Here is a 13,354-nt window from a genome sequence, read left to right on the forward strand (position 1 = left end):
GGCTGTAAGCCGGCCGCCTCGAACCCAGGGCTGCGAGCTGCCCAAGTCAGCGTGCGAAGGGGAGACCCTGGGATCCCAAGTCTTGGCGCTGAAAGAGCGGCGGCGCCGTGCCAGGAGTGGCTCTGCCGCGGGTCGAGCCTGGTGCTCCGGCGCGCGGGGACCTGAGGGCGCGGTGGTCTCTCGCCGTCGCCAAGCTCCGGGGACTGCTACAGGTTGGGGAAGGGGAGATCACAATTGGGGTTTTTACGAGGTCTACTGGAGCCCTCGAGGGGCTAGACGCCTGCTGCTGGGTGTCCTACAGCCCCTGGAACTCGCTCAGCCCCTGTCCCATCCCCAGCGCTGGCTGCCAGCCGGAGGCTCGGGCGATTAGGGGAGGCGGCACTCCACGGTCAGTATCACTGTCCCCCTCAATGTGGGTTAGGGGGCGCTCAGCCTATCAGGTCTCCTCTCTTCACCAAACAATTGGGAGTGGGTCTCGCTTCTTTGGGGAATTCTGGAGGCTTCTCACCTTGGCCAGCCACACAGGGTGCCTGGAGAGATACACCGCCAGGGTCTATGCCGGTGGGAGGTGCCTGGGAGGGAGGAGGGTAGTCAGACCTCCAGGGCTGCCAGGAGGACGCTCAACTGGACACAGGCCTTTTCCTTGAGGGAAACTTCCTCCCACTAATGCACACTTATGTCTGTAGCCCCCAGTGCCCCTGGGCCAGCCTTGTTATCCCTCAATCATTCACACCCCACTTTCCCTCCTGTGTCCATCTATTCATCTACAGACTTCCTGCAGGGGAGTTCCTGTCTCGGTGGCTCAGTGGTTAATGAACCCGACTAGTATCCATGAGGACTCAGGTTCCATCCCTGGCACTGCACAATGGGTTAAGGATGAGGCGTTGCCATGAGCTCTGGTGTATGTAGGTCGAAGACGTGGCTCAGATTCTGAGTTGCAGTAGCTGTGGTGTAGGCTGGCAGCTACAACTCTGATTCAACCCCTGGCCTGGGAACTTCCATATGCCGTAGGTGTGGCCCTAAAAAAAAAAAAAAAAAAAAAAAAAGACAGACTTCCTGCAGAGTTGCCTTTTTTGTGATGCTGCCCACAGGTTAGGGGAGTCTCTGGAAGCCTCTGAAAACAAGCAGACTTGGAGTGTTCCCTGAAGCCCCAGACTCCTCCTTTTCCCTCCCACAAGAGAGGTGGACCTCTAAAGCACTGTAAACTTCTTTTGATGGGAGCTAGCTATCAGCTACTTGTTATGGTCTAGGGACCTTCTCCCCTCCTCCTCCACCTCATGCTGTATGATGTATGTACAGCTTTTCCTGTTCCTTTGGACAGACTACAAAACTTGAAGTACTCCAGTTACTATTTACCAGATAAGCCTTGGTTTCTGCTATGGTGAGTTCGCATATGTCAGCTGGGTATCAAGGGAGAGACCGTGTCACCAAGACCAGTAAGAGATGGTTCGATTCTTGGGATAGCATGAACCTTAGATGTAATGCTTGCCCAACGACATAAGAGTAACAACAGACTAACTTGCATTTCTTGGCATTTGACATGTGGATGCTGGAGGCATCTTTATTAGCATGTGTGTGACTTTGGATGGCAACTCAATAATGACATTCCTAATTATTTATTGAATACCATTTAAGCTAGTTCAGCAACAGACAGTAGCTCTTAGCCTAAATGGCGGGTATCTGGCAGCTTATTCAACAAATGAACAAGCAAAAAGCGAAAGATATAATTGCATTCAATACTTAGCTTCTGAATATGACAGAGTCACAACTTAAGAGACACACAGACCACACCAAAAGTAGATGGTAAGTTCTGGGTTACTTTTTGAACAGCAGTTTCCTTCTGGTTTTGCTCTCTTGTATTTGATACATAAAATAGGTCAAAGAAACACAGAAGAAACAGGCATGTTTTACAGATATTGAATATCAATAGAGTTATAGCCCTGAATTTATTCTCACTTTTTCCTACTATTTCAGTAAAAAAAAAAAAAAAAAAAATACCAGAGCTCTCGCTGTGGCACAGGAGGTTAGGGGTCCAACTACAGTGGCTGGGGTTGCACTTTGATAGTGGGTTGATCCCTAGCTGGGGGAACTTCTGTATGCAATTACAGCCAAAAAGCAAACAACCCCCAGGAGTAGCAAAGGCCTAGGTGAAGGCTTTTTCTAACAGACATTCTATAGACACTAGATAGTCATCAAGGAGTAGGTCATCTCAAGTAAGCCTGTTTATGATAAAACCCTTGGAGGGAAACCAAACAATTTCATCATCATTAAATATTTTTAAATGTCCTAATGGTTGACATTGGTTAGATACAACTGCAGTCAATGCTTGAGTCTTCATGAAGACATTCCTATAAAAGCAAAAAATACTTTACATTGCAAAATTAACAATTTACATAGTCTTAAATCCAATTGTGCATTTGGATCAGTTTGGTCCATCAACCAACTTATTCACACATAGCAGGATGGATGAATATTTTTCATGTGCAAAATTTTCTATTGGAATTTCTGATTTCTCTAAAGATGTGCAATTATCAGAGTTCCTGTCCTGACTCAGTGGTAATAAACCCTACTAATATCCAGTCCATGAGGATGTGGGTTTGATCCCTGGCCTCGCTCAGTGGGTTAAGGATCCCACTTTTTGCCGTGAGCTGTGGCATAGGTCGCAGACGCAGCTCTGATCTGGCCTTGCTGTGGCTGTGGTGTAGGGCCGCATCTGCAACTCCATTTTGACCCCTCGCCTGGGAACTTCTATATACTGTGGGTTTGGCCCTAAAAATAATTAATTAATTAATTAATTAATTAAAAGATGTGTGACTATCAATCCAGGAAGTCTCCAGAGCACAAGTATTTTTTTAAAAAGTTGATTGTTAACATGAACTCATATTCATTCATTTGTTTATTCATTCAGCAAACATATTTAGGGACCTACTATGCAGTTGTCAGGAGTTTATGCCTAGAGAATCATGCTCAGGACCAGAAACTAAATTAATTTTTTTCCTCATTCAAAGCAGAATCAAATAGTTATAAAAAGAATTTGATCTAAAACTTGACATTATTCACTCCCTTCTAGAAAATTCACCATCCCAAATATGAGGGCAGAAATCGTCTGATTTTTCTATTTTCTAGAGAATAGAAGATTCTCAGGGACAAAAATTAAGCATGAAGAGATTTGTCAGCTACTCAAAGTTGTATGTACTTGTGTTGATCATCCCCAGCAGTGTTCCTAGGGAAAGTTGTAGGAGTTGTTTGCATTAAATGACAAAAGTAGATGACTCTTAATGTTCCAGTTTGATTTGTTTCTAAAAAATAAAATCAGAAGGGAGTTCCCGTCGTGGCGCAGTGGTTAACAAATCCGACTAGGAATCATGAGGTTGTGGGTTCGGTCCCTGCCCTTGCTCAGTGGGTTAACGATCCAGCGTTGCCGTGAGCTGTGGTGTAGGTTGCAGACAGTGTAGGTTGCAGACGCGGCTCGGATCCCATGTTGCTGTGGCTCTGCTGTAGGCCAGTGGCTACAGCTCTGATTCTACCCCTATCCATATGCCGTGGGATCAGCCCAAAGAAATAGCAAAAAGACAAAAAATAAAAATAAAAATAAAATAAAATAAAATCAGAAGGCAACCGAGTGTACATTTTACTTTTTTATTTTTAATTTTTATTTTTTTTTATTTTAACATTTTACTATATATTTGGACAGATTATGTACTCTTAAGTAGAAGATAATTTTTTATTTTATTTTTAAATTTTTTTTATTTTTTTATTTTTTTAAATCTTTTTGCCATTTCTTGGGCCACTCCCGCAGCATATGGAGATTCCCAGGCTAGGGGTCTAATCAGAGCTGTTGCTGCAGGCCTACCAGAGCCACAGCAACATGGGATCCGAGCCGCCTCTGCAACCTATACCACAGCTCACGGCAATGCCAGATCCTTAACCCACTGAGCAAGGGCAGGGACCGAACCCACAACCTCATGGTTCCTAGTCAGATTCGTTAACCACTGAGTCACGATGGGAACTCCAAGATAATTTTTTAAATGCAAATAAACACAAGCTTGAGATTTATCTCTATCCAGTATCTAGAGACTATATGTGTGTGTGACATCATTACATTTTTATCTTATTTCTAAGAGAATGAAAAAAAAAGTATTCACAATAATTATAATAAGAATTACTTTTTAAGTCTCGTTTTCTGGGCTAGACGTAGTCATTGCCTATTTATTTGTTTGTGTTTGGCTTTTTAGCTTCAACTACTTGTGAGACCTTGAAGTTGATGGGTTTTATTTCCCTGCGAATTTAGGATTTCCACAGTAACAATTTACACTCAAATACAAAGTCTTATAAAGACTCTCTTTCCCTTCCTATTCCTCTTGGTTTTTTTTCTTTCTTTTTAAATGGTGGTGCCCATGGCGTGTGCAAGTTCCCAGGCCAGGGATGGAATTAGAGCCATAGCAGTAACACCAGATCTTTAACCTGCTTCGCTCCACAAGGGAACTTCCTCTCCCTTCTTCTTATTTTGCTGTCCATTCATAAAACAGAAATTCCATGGATTTTTCCATTGGTCATTGATGGAGTTATTGGCTGTGCTCAAATGATAAATTAGAACTGAATTTCCATAGAGGTAGACAGTGTAGGAGTTCCCTGGTGGCCTAGTGGTCTCAGATCCAGCATTGTTACTTCTGTGGTTCTGGTTCCATCCTGGGAACTTCCACATGCCATGAGCATGGCAAAAGAAAAAAAGTGGCCAGTGTATAAAGCCTCCCTTTTTTCTGATGAATTCTAACAGGAGGAATTAAATGCTGCCTCTTATAAAGCAAACTTACGATCTTTGCCTTGTCTGGACCCAGTAGAGTCTTTGATCCATCTCTTCACCAGTAGTTATTTTACCTTTTAAGTGTGATTTCAGAGTCATACATACATAGTTTGTAGTCTGTAGAGAGACCATATTCATTAATATCTGTGGTACAAAGTATTTAGAAGGTTGCTTTTTTAAGAAAAAAATAACCTAAAAACATCTGAAAAATGCACTCTTTACTTTCCAAATTTGGTCTTTTTAATTTCCTTTACAGCTAAGAGGATATGAGAACCCTTTTGTTCTAGAGCTGCCAGTTCTTGTGTTCAAAGTGTTTGTTTGTTCCAGGGACTCCACTTACGATTTTAAAGTGCCATGAATTCTTCAAACTAAGCCCCTATAGTCCTTATACCACCTTGCCAGATTAGATTGAAATCTTGAGGAAGAAAAAAAAAGTTTCCATGAGATTAGGTAGCTATTCATATTATAAATATGACTTTATTAAATTTAACTGGCAAAGAGATCTGTTGCAAATAAAGAAGGTGAAAATGCAGGCCTAAAATATCTAGGGCTGAAAATAGAACATTTAATTTCTGATTCTCTCTGCAGGTGGGGTATGAAATAGAATGCTAGTGTTGCTGCTGCCAGAATGCTCGCCTATTTTCACACTTTCATAAGGCATGGGGCAATGGAAAGGACTACTTCTTGAAGTACAATAGGGATTATGTAGATATTCATTACATTTAAGGAGGGCAGTAATTGCTTTATAGAAGTTTGTGAGTCTCTTGATGTCAAAAGGTATGTGAGAAAGATGGTAACGAAAAGAAGATGAGAATCCAGACACTCCATCCACAGCCTTACCCTGTGACAGACCCAGAGGCAACTCCAAAGCCACCAGGGCAACTGCCTTTTCAGTTTGCCAAAGAGCCAGATGCTGTTGCTTGGAAGAATCTCCTCCACAGCTTGATGTCTGGGTCCTGTGATTGCCATCCAAAGAACAGTGGTGGGGCATGCTGGGATGAATGCAATCCCGGCATCCCACTACAGTGTTTGCCTTTTTTAAAAAAGGAGCCATTTTAAGCTAAGTAAGTTTTTAAACTCACATGTCATTTTTGCAAGTTTCAAAAGGAAATTGGAGAACAATAGTGCAAATGAGGGCTGCATATATGAAAAAAAAATCCTCTTAAACTTTATTTTGCTCTTGGGTCATATTTAATTATCCCACATTTAGAAGAGATAAAAGACCATCCACCATTCACAGTGATGAAATAAAAATCACTACAAGCTAGAAGAATGGTGATGCAGAGAGTATTTATTATTTATGTTTTTAACTATGATCATTTATAATTTATTTATGTGAAATAAAAGTAAGATACTTCATTTTGCAACAGAATTTTGATTGTGGCTGCCATTGAACATGTGTTGAAGTAAAAACGGCAATGAGAAAAATGATAGGGAACATTGATGGGGAAGAAGTCATGCCTGACTGTCTGATGAGTCACCGACATTGCTTCTTAAATATCAGCAAAATTGTTCTATGAAGCAACAGCCCTCCTTTTCAAAATGTGTGTTAATATCAGCTATGTTGTAGCTAAGTGAATAACAGCTGCTGTGTATTTTTGAGTCGTTCAGACCACTTCAACAAATGAATGTAATTTGATTCCAGTGTACAACCAAAGTCTTTGCTCTTTTTGTGTAATCTTTTATTTTTCTAATTATAGGAATTTTTTTCCTTTAACATACCCAGGCTCTGTCTAATAGTCTGATAGTAACCCTGAGTGCCAGGGTAAATCTGTAATTTCTTTAATCATTGTGATCATTGTGAATCCTGGCATGATTAATGTGGCCATGGTAATAGGTAACAGTTAAAAAGATAATCAAAATATTTGGGTAGTAATAACTTACTATGGAGCAGTGGATCTCAACCAGGGGTGATTTCTCTCCCACCCCAGAGGACATTTGGCAGTGTCTAGAGGCATTTTTGGTCATCACAACTGTTATCTGGTGGGTAGAGATACCAAACTATAGATAGCTGCATAGTATCACTAATGAAGACGAAAAGTAAAAAAAAAAAAGTCAGTCACTCAAATATTTTCAAATATATTCTGGTTTGGGATCTTATAGATAAGGCATAGTATTATTCTTACTTTCCGTAAAATTTATTTCTCATCCTTACTTCAATTATTACTTAAGCACATAGCTAGCCTCATCCTGATGAAGTCAATAGTAACTTTGAGGAGTTCCCATATGGCTCAGTGGTTTAAGCATCCAATGTTGTCACTGCAGTGGTTGTGGTTGCTACTGTGGCATGGGTTCAGTCCCTGGCCTGGGAATTTCTGCATGCTGCAGGTTCAACCAAATTAAAAAAAAAAAAAAAATAGTGGCTTTGAGTTATTATGGTCATGTCTCATGAACAGGATAATAACTATTCAGTAAGAAAAATTACGTTAAAGAGTTTTTAGCTTTAGAACTTTTTTTTTCTATTTCCAAAACTCCTTTCCAAAAAATTTGAAAAATATATAAAACTCTAAAAAGGAAAATGAAATCCTTAATTCTATTACCTTAAGTTTTTAGTTTCTATCAACTCAAAGTTGTGCATGTGGGTATTAATTTCTTAATATAGGAACAAATAACTGACAAATATTTCATCATGGTTAAGTGTTTTTTTTTTCTTATCATGGTTAAGTTTTCATGATATTTACTCTCCTGTACAACAGATGAAAAGTGACATTTTAAGTCATTCTCATAATTGCTCTCAATAGTAGTTTTTCTCCCTTTTTTTGAGTGTGAATTTTTGTTGTTGTTGTTTTTTTTTCCCAGAAGTAATGTGTTTAGTTATACTAAATAGAAGGCATCTTTGCACAGAGAAAATTACTTGGACCACACTGTCATCCTGCCTTCTCTGTTTTTATCTAAACTTATGTACGCCTAGTCTCCTAATAATTTTTTCTTGACTCTGATATTTATGGTAAGTTGTTCAGTTTTGTCTCAGTTAAATCTATGGGTGAAGCTATCACCACTGGACAAGGCTAGGATGACTGTTAGTTACCGATGGGCCAGATGGATCCTGGCAGGGAGACCTAGGCACAGAGCCCCTTGTCAGAGACTGAAACCCAGACAGAAAGGTGGGGAGGATTGCCAGGACAGTCCAGTATGGAAAAATGACAGAAGCTAAGAGGGCAAATCAAAGTTAATAGAATAAAGCACAGCTTTTAAAGAACAAATTGAGCAACAAGAGTTTGTATTAGCATTTGGACAGTTACATAAGACAAGACTTCTGCTCTATTTGGGCCATGAATCTTCAGTTTCCTCCTCAGACCCACATTACCTCTTGTCAGGGAAGCAGTGGGGAAAGTGGAAATGGCCCATAATAGGGTTTATCTTTTTTAGGATTTCAAAACAGGGACTAACCTTCGAGCTAACACAAGTTTTGTCTTATACAGTTGGTAATGGCCATTTTATGGAACTCCCCTCAATAAGTCAAGAGCATCAACAGTTTCTAGAGCAAAACTTCTTCCAAGTAGGTCTTATTCCTAGTTGTGTAAGAGATAGCCCATTCAAACAGTTACACACCTGTCTGGGGTCCTGCTTTTTTTTTTTTTTTTTTTTTAAACATATTCTGGGAGTTCCCGTCGTGGCGCAGCAGAAAGGAATCCAACTAGGAACCACGAGGTTTTGAGTTCGATTCCTGACCTCACTCAGTGGGTTAAGGATCCGGCATTGTCATGAGCTGTGCTATAGGTCACAGACGTGGCTCAGATCTGGCGTTGCTGTGGCTCTGGTGTAGGCTGGCAGCTGTAGCTTCGATTAGACCCCTAGCCTGGGAACCTCCATTTGCAGTGGGTGCGACCCTGAAAAGACAAAAAAAAAAAAAATCCTGTTCTGAGCAACAGGATTTAGGAGAAGCTCTCCCTCCTGTGTCTGCCATGTTCGGCCAAATGAAAAGGCAATTGCAGGGCTTTCTAAAGTTTGCAAAAGAATCATTTGAGGAGAAATGAAACATCACTGGGAATGAATAATATGCCAAATAGTAAAAAAAATAAATAAACAAAGATACAGCTTAATTATGTATCCTTTTCACAATAAAGAATGGTTGGACACTTTTGACAGTAAAATGACAGAATTATTTGTCCTGGCTCTGTTTTGGGTCTTCTTCCTTATTAACAGATAATGGGTCTCTACTGAGCCTCCCCAGGTCCTGTGCTGGCCAGATCTAAAGTTGCTCCCCCATGCCAGCCTAGCTATTTCTTTGAATCAAGGCTGATTTATAGATTACAGAGAAACCCCAATCTCTAGGTGTTTCAAATTTGAAGTTTAGAATTTAATGTTGAGGGGCTTCTTCAACTATTTCTACACCTCTAGTTATTTCTGTTTCTATTTATACCTGCAAAATGTCAAAGTGGGTTGATAATTTAATTCTGTAGGCATCTGTAAGTTTCTTTGATCATCAGTCATTTTGTTTTGTTCTGCTGCTATAAAGCAAGGGGCCTGCACATCCACCCAATGTTGATAGGAAGAGAATGATAACTTCTCTGGGCTCCACCTAGAATTTTCCTTCTCTTTCCATCACTTATATGTCCTTAAGCCTAGTTCTTATCATTTTCTTACCTGCACTTTCATCATTAACATAAAAAATGAACTAAGAAACCATGTGCTTATTTCTTTATTGGAGTTTTGCACTTCTATGATGCCCATGTGTATGCAGTTTGTAAGCACAACATCTAACTTCTTCTGGGACTCTGGGTCTGAAGAAAGAAAGAAAGAAAGAAGGAAGGAAGGAAGGAAGGAAGGAAGGAAGGAAGGAAGGAAGGAAGGAAGGAAGGAAGGAAAGAGAAAGAGAAAGAAAGAAAGAAAGAAATGGAACAGAGCATGCATATCCCAGGAGACACTCAACCGTTGGAACTGTGGTTGAGAATAACAAAAGGATGGGACCTACTTTAGACACTGTTCTTTAAAATACAAAGGAAGGGGAGTTCCCATCGTGGCACAGCAGAAATGAATCCAACTAGGATCCATTAGGATGTGCGTTCAATCCCTGGCCTCTGTTGCCATGAGCTGTGGTGTAAGGAGCAGACAAGGCTCAGATCTGGCATTGCTGTGGCTGTGGCGTAGGCCGGCAGCTGTAGCTCCGATTTGACCCCTAGCCTGGGAACCTCCATATGCTGTGGGTACGGCCCTAAAAAAAAAAAAAAAAAAAAAGGAGGTATGGAACCCAAGTGAACAGAAAGAGATAGAAATAGCTCATGGGCACTTCTTCTGAGAGCATAGCACATGTTAAAGGCTAAGTTCATTGAACTTGAAAAAGAATGGCTAAAGCGATAACCCAATTAATGTCTCTGTCCATGCCTTCTTTATGAGATCAGGGACAATGAAAAAAACTTAACATAGGAGCTTTTCAGCAGAACACACAGACTCACATCCCCAATTTACCAAACCAGTGGTAAAACACAGAAACATTTACTGGTGGCCATTGTGGATTCTCTGTGTTTGGAGATCTCTGAGAAGAGATTTGAAAGCTTTGGTTAAATAGCTTTATTTACTCTTATGTAATCAAATGATTCCTTAAGTTTCCTTCCAGTTCTTATTCTGTGTTGCAAACATAATTTAAAAATTATTTTTACTAATAGCTGAGGGAAATATTTACTCCCAACTAGGAACTTCTAGGAGAGTCTTCTCGTGTTTTGAGGATTTAAGAAGTTCATGTTGTGGGAAGGTTTACTAGGCTTGAAATTTCTCTTTTGGGGGGAGTTCCTGTCATGGTGCAGCGGTTAACAAATCCGACTAGGAACCATGAGGTTGCGGGTTTGATCCCCGCCCTTGCTCAGTGGGTTAATGATCCGGCGTTGCCGTGAGCTGTGGTGTAGTAGGTTGCAGACGCGGCTTGGATCCCACGTTGCTGTGGCTCTGGTGTAGGCCGGTGGCTACAGCTCCAATTCGACCCCTAGCCTGGGAACCTCCATATGCCGTGAGAGCGGCCCAAGAAATGACAAAAAAAAAAAAAAAAAGAAATTCTCTTTTTAAGAAATCTCAACACTCCCAGATTGCATAGTTCTTGCATATTTTTGGTATGTATTTTAAAATATCTTTCCTTGTACCTTATAGTTTTAACACTATTCACTTTTGAGCTATCTTGAACTCTTTTTTATTTTTGCCTTTTTATCTTTTCTAGGGCCACACCCATGGCATCTGAAGGTTCCCAGGCTAGGGGTCTAGTTGGAGCTGAGATGTCAGCCTATGCCACAGCCATAGCAACTTGGGATCTGAGCCGAGTCTGCGGCCTACACCACAGCTCAAGGCAATACTGGATCCTTAAACCGCTGTACAAGGCCAGGCATCGAACCTGCAACCCTATGGTTCTTAGTCGGATTTGTTAATCACTGAGCTGCGACAGGAACTCTCATCTTGAACTCTTTTTTTAGAAGTTAACTTTATCGTTTGAATTGTCATACAGTAAAATTAACCATTTTTTGGTATACAGTTCTGTTAATTTTTTTTTAACATATATTCAGATTCCTGTAACAAACACAATCAGGATACCCTGAAGTTATTCAACATCAGACACTATGCCACTGAATCCATTCTCTAAAGTACCTAACTGCTCAATGAATTTATATCCGATAAAACACAGAGTGGATTATATTTACTGGGAAAATGTAAAGTGGTAAGTGTGTATCTATAACAAAGTGCTTTATGGAGATCTCATTGTAGTGCACCAGGTTAAGGATCTACCGATGCCTCTATGAGGATCAGGTTCCATCCCTGGCCTTGCTCTGTGGGTTAAGGATCTGGCATTGCCATAAGCTCCAGGTCCCATGTTGCTGTGGCTGTGGCCCCAGCTGCAGCTCCAATTTGACCCCTGGCCTGAGAACATATATACGCTGCAGGTGTGGCCATTAAAAGAAAAAAAAGTGCTTTACCCAAGATATTCTGAAAAGACCCAAGTGGCTGAATTGTACCCATTGTGTCTAAATTAATTTTATACGGAGTTCCCGTCGTGGCTCAGTGGTTAACGAATCCGACTAGGAACCATGAGGTTGCAGGTTCGGTCCCTGCCCTTGCTCAGTGGGTTAACGATCCGGCGTTGCCGTGAGCTGTGGTGTAGGTTGCAGACGCGGCTCGGATCCCACATTGCTGTGCCTCTGGCGTAGGCCGGTGGCTACAGCTCCGATTAGACCCCTAGCCTGGGAACCTCCATATGCCTCAGGAAGCGGCCCAAAGAAATAGCAAAAAAAAAAAATAATTAATTAATTAATTTTATACAATTTCTTGTTGTCATAATAGCTGTCATCATTAACAAACAATAACATATGCACATATACATGTCAATATGAATACCAAAATCCCATACTTTTGAAGATTTCATAATGTCTCACAAGGTTTTTAATTTTTAAAAATCTAATTTAGGGGGAGTTCCCATTAACGAATCCGATTAGGAACCATGAGGTTGCGGGTTCGGTCCCTGCCCTTGCTCAGTGGGTTAACCATCCAGCGTTGCCGTGAGCTGTGGTGTAGGTCGCAGACGCGGCTCGGATCTGGCATTGCTGTGGCTCTGGCGTAGGCTGGCAGCTACAGCTCCGATTGGACCCCTAGCCTGGGAACATCCCATATGCCGCAGGAGTGGCCCAAGAAATGACCAAAAAAAAAAAAAAAATCTAATTTAGGGAGTTCCCATCGTGGCTCAGTGGTTAAAGAATCCGACTAGGAACCATGAGGTTTCGGGTTTGATCCCTGGCCTTGCTCAGTAGGTTAAGGATCCGGCATTGCCATGAGCTGTGGTGTAGGTTGCAGACGCGGCTCAGATCTTACGTTGCTCTGGCTCTGGCATAGGCCAGTGGCTACAGCTCTGATTGGACCCCTAGCCTAGGAACCTCCATATGCCGCAAGAGCAGCCCTAGAAAGACCAAAAAAAAAAAAAAAAAATCAAAAATCTAATTTAAACTATTGCATATCATATGCTCTCACTTATGTATGGACTCTAATACAAATAATACAAAGAACTTATTTATAAAATGGAAACAAACTCACAGATTTCAAAACCAGTCTTATAGTTACCATAGGGCAGATCGTGGAGGGGAAGGAGGAATAGTAGGAGGATAGGAATAACATATACACACTACTATATAAAATAATTAATGAGAGCCTACTGTATAACACAGGAAAATCTGCTCAACAGTTTGTAATAACCTATATGGGGAATAACATATATATATATGTACAGCTGAGTACTTTGCCGTATACCTGAAGCTAATACAACGGTGTAAATCAACTATATGCCAATAAAATTTAAAAAATAAACTCTGACATAGAGTCAGATTATAATTTAAAGCATTTTTACTCACTTACCTAGTATAGAATCTACCCTGATTATATTTTTATTTCATTCTTTCTTTAAAAGGTCTTTAGGACAGGTTGCAGAAAATATGTCTTCTACCATAAGCCATCAAAACAAAACAAACTTCTTACAATGCCAGATTTACATATCCTAAAAATACTACCCTCAGGGTGTGAGAAATGAATTTGAAGATCCTACTCCTACTTTTACGGTTGAAATGAATGCAGCAAAGTTTTGGT

At 40.8% G+C, this 13,354-nt stretch overlaps 1 long non-coding RNA gene across 2 annotated transcripts in view; it reads left to right on the forward strand.

Moving 5' to 3' along the window:
- Nucleotides 1–13,354, forward strand: part of LOC125119865 (uncharacterized) — a 200,752-nt gene that overhangs the window by 579 nt on the left and 186,819 nt on the right. The window lies entirely within an intron of this gene.

The sequence above is a fragment of the Phacochoerus africanus genome, chromosome 2 (genome assembly GCF_016906955.1).
Source record: "Phacochoerus africanus isolate WHEZ1 chromosome 2, ROS_Pafr_v1, whole genome shotgun sequence".
NCBI classification, from domain to species: Eukaryota; Metazoa; Chordata; class Mammalia; order Artiodactyla; family Suidae; genus Phacochoerus; species Phacochoerus africanus.